Raw genomic sequence first — 4,702 nt, 5'->3', positions numbered from 1 at the left:
AACCACAAATGATCATATTCACTAATTCCATCAAACCTTTTCAAACTGAGATCATCACCTAAAATTAAAAGTTGACCACCATCGATTAAACCTATTATTCCGACATATAAACCACAAATAATTTCATGTCTCATATGACCACTCAAACTCATGACTTCCAAGATCAATCTATCCACACTAAATGCCTCCATGTAATGCATCAAGACTTCTAATGAGATCCTCTAATAGGAAGTCACTACTTAGCTCAAATGATCATAACTTAATCCTCAAATTCATAACTCACTCTCTATAATCCACTTCTTAAGCCTTGCTTGCAGCACTACGCTTAGGTGCTACGCATGCTCTTTAGGTCCTTTAGAATACATCAGGATATCATCAAATGAAGACAATCACAATTTGATCCAAATAAGGCTTAAATATCCTATTCATTAAATCCATGAATGCAGCTGAGGCATTCGTCAATCCAAATAGCATAACTAGGAACTTGTAGTGTCCATAGCGAGTCCTAAATACGGTCTTAGAAATGTCTTCTTTCTTAATCCTTAACTGATATCCTGATCTCAAATCAACTTTTAGAAAAGACCAAACTTCCTTGCAGTTGGTCAAATAGGTCATCAATTCTAGGAAATGAGTACTTACTTTTAACAATTACATGATTCAATTGCCTATTATCAATGCATAAAGACATCGACCTATCCTTCTTTTTCACAAACGAGAGTTCTACAAGCTTAACCATGCTTCCGCTGCGCCACTTTGATAAAATTATCCCAGAAACACTACCTTTCCAGTTCAGTTCATAGTTTGGTCCATTCTTGCCCCCTTTTGCCATCTTAGAAGCCTGCCAGGAGCCACTCCTTGTTCAGGTCCTCTGACATCGGCGTCCACTCCCCGCCCTCATCAAACCGAGACGTTACAAGTACACCAGATTTCGCCTGGTTCGAACCCAAACTACACATCTACTAAAGAGTCTCGTTTTGGCCTATCCCACACTAGGCTTCATGGTTTCATGCTTGGCGCATGGGCAAGCACTATCTCAGGTAGCTCTTCGTTTGAATAGAGTCTCTTACCTTATCGCGCATCACTCAATGTCACCTGTCTCCTTGATTCCATTCATTCTCTTAACATCTCTTGCTCTCCAAGCTAGGCCCTTTCATAAATTTCATTATAATCCCTCACGTTCAGGAGCACTAGTTATCTCCTACTATCTGTCCTCAGGCCCTTAAGGAATCTCTTAACCTTTTCCTCCCAATCCTCTATCAATCTAGGGGCATACCTAGACAGCTCAGAAAGTTTCGCTTCAGGAACAATTTGCGACTCAGTGTCACTAATTAGCTAAGAAGGAGAAGTAATGTTCATACATTACTAAAATTATATAGGTATCATAAAAAAGTTGCTAGCACACAAAAGCAACATTACACTAGTTACCAGGGATCTACGAGTGAATACCCATCACCCGTTGTTTAAAGTTAGTCAACTACTCTTGGTTAGTACCCTATGGTGTGCATCATTCTATCCTCATTTCCATCTGAAGCTCCTTATCACTCCAAATAGACCATAGCTCTGATACCAAAAAGAGGCTGTGGCACCCCTCGACGGCCCCCGATCCGATTAGGGTTGCTACAGTTCGCTTATCATTCACTATTCATATGTCATGTCACTCTGATACCATTTCAATTGCAGCGGGTCCATACAACATAGGGGGTTTACACTCTTTTTTTTTTATAGGTCCCTTGCGCAATTCATATACGGAAGCACATCCAACAAGCTCCCTTCCCTATATCCAGAAAACGATGCACACCTACTAAACATCTTATATAAGTTAAAGCCAAACACGTTTATTTACATAAAGCAGATGGACATCTTTAGTCGATACATCGAAATGCCAATGTTTCTATACTCGGCTATACTTCAAAAGATGACCGACATCTTCTCCAACAATCGAATACTTAAAGTCCATCGATTAGTGTCGGCGTCCAAAAGTTCCCTCCTTTGCTATCCTTCTCCTCGCAGTCATATCCAACCGCTCAATCCATCTACTAATCTGAAATGTTAGTCCCTGAATGGGTGAGTACAACCACTCAGCAGGTAAATGACCAATAAACCACTCAATACATCATGCCATACAATCATCACAATCATAGCATCACATGTCATACAAGCATCCATCCATGCACAACATACCATGGCATCATGCACATGTCATCATACCTCATGTACCATCATCATCATATCATACACATGTCGTCATCGTCATGACATCATCACATCACACATGTCTTCATGCCATATCATATATACTCATCATCATCATCCTGCATATCATCATGCCATGTCATATATCATCATCATCATCATGGATATCATCATGCCATATCATATATCATCATCATCATCATGCCATATTATATATCATCATCATCATCATGCATATCATCATGCCATATCATATATCATCATCATCATCATGCATATCATCATGCCATGGGTGATCATCATCATCATCATGGTTTAATTTCCACTTTTAACTTTCAATTTGATCACCACATCATCCTTCCTCGGATCATCATTTTCATCTCATATTATACACTCGCATCCCATGCGAGAAAACCTCCGGCATTCAGCCATTCCAGGCCACCGGGCATCCGGCCCCCACATTCGGGCATCTCGCATCCCAACTGGCATCACGAGGCATTCCCCTCAGGCAAAGACCTCCGACAGGGCTTCCGGCATTTACACTCCCTAGCCGGGCATCTCGCACCCCAATCCTAGTATCGCGAGGCATTCCCCTCGGGCAAAGACCTCTGACAGGGCTTCCGGAATTACGTACCGACATACCACCAAGATCCCCCCTCCTGCGGAATTACATACCGACATACCACCGGGATCCCCCTCCCGGAATTACGTACCGTATACCACCGGGCATCTCGAAACTCCGAGGACCCACCGGAATTACGCCACTAGGCCACCGGGCATCATCATCCACCACAACAATCTCCTCATTTAACATTATTCATGTTCACCAATTTCGGTCTTAATTTAGCATGGCATATGATGTATTGGCAAATCAACAATCATGTTCGGCATTTGAATTCCCACATGCATCTCAATTCATTGTCATGCATACATCAAGACCTCATCATTCATACTACATGGTACAAATTATTTATGAAATAAAATTTAATGGAATTATGCCAAATAAAATAATCCATTTTTCATGCCCTTTTTCATTTATTTAAATTTCAGCTTGTGCCATTTTCAAAAATATTAATTTAATATCTATATAATTCTCAAAAATCATAAAAATTAAGGCAAGTGATAATCGAGACAATAGGATAATGATTTCATGTAAAATACATGGCCAAGTAAAATTTCACATAATTCCATAAATCACACAAAACAGCATATGTTTTTCGGATGAAATCAGTATGCACAGTTTCCGAAGAAATTCGAGTTAAATATCCATACGACCTCCAAAAATTACGAAATTTTACCGAGTTATAGCCAAGATATTAAAGTACATTTCTCATGAAGACTTCCAAGTGAGATTCTTTTTAGATTATTTTCTACAGTCTCACGAAGCTTCTGGATCCAACACCGAAACGTCCAGTGCATGCTTCTCCGAAATACTGAGTTTTTACCTACCTATTCTTCTTATTTTCCTCTGAAATTTGGATATGTTCTACATCAAGATGTTCTGTACAAGTTTTATGAAGATATCCAAGTCAAATATCCAGAGTATAGTCGTCATTTAGGTCCATGAAGTCTCGGGTGTCCTGTACTACATCTCCAGAATTACCGTCTCCAAGATTTAGTCGATTTACTAGGTTATAATTGTTCATTTTGCTTCAAATTTTAGTATGTTGTATTTTAAGATATCCCCTACAACTTTTATGAAGAAATCGAAGAGAGATTCTTAGCACAACTCAACATGCAACCACAAATCCATCAAAAGGTCAGTGAAATCGTTCCAGATCTGAGGTCTCCGTAGAATGAGGGTTTAACCCCATAAATCTCTATTATTTTACACCAAATTTTACTATGTTGTAGTGTAAGACGTTAGCTACAACTTTAATGAAGAGATCCAAGTCAAAATCGAACTATAAACATACATGCAAGCTCTTACAATGTTCTGACTCAAACAGTTTATGCGAAAACATTCCAGATCTAGCATCTCCGTAGGATGAGAGTTTGACCCCGAAAATATCCATCATTTTGCACCAAATTTTAGTATGTTGTAGTTTAAGATGTTGGATACAACTTTCATGAAGATATCAAAGTCAAAATCGAACTCAAAACATGCATGCAAGCTCTCACAAAATTCTGTTTCAGGCGGATCTCACGAAATCAGCATGCAAAGTCAAGAACAGCCACATTCTAGCTCCGATTTGTGCCTTCCCTATGATCCGAAACCTACCACAAACAAATCATACATGCAAGGCACACATGTAAGGGTGGAAATCAATCCCAACTTGCCTCAAACATCAAGCGGACGATAACAAACGAACGGCACACCGGCGACGGACGGACGGCGTGCAGGCGGCGACGGGCGAGCTCCTTCCTTTCTCTCTTCCTCTCTTCCTCTCTTTCTCTCCTCTCTCTCGGCACCTCTCTTGGACGACAGCCCCCACCATCAGCCACTCCCTCTCTCTCTTCCTTTTTTGGTTGTATTTATGTTGCATGCATTCTCTTTTTGCATGGGGGA

The sequence above is a fragment of the Eucalyptus grandis genome, chromosome 7 (genome assembly GCF_016545825.1).
Source record: "Eucalyptus grandis isolate ANBG69807.140 chromosome 7, ASM1654582v1, whole genome shotgun sequence".
Classification (NCBI taxonomy): Eukaryota; Viridiplantae; Streptophyta; class Magnoliopsida; order Myrtales; family Myrtaceae; genus Eucalyptus; species Eucalyptus grandis.
This window is presented reverse-complemented; position numbering follows the sequence as displayed.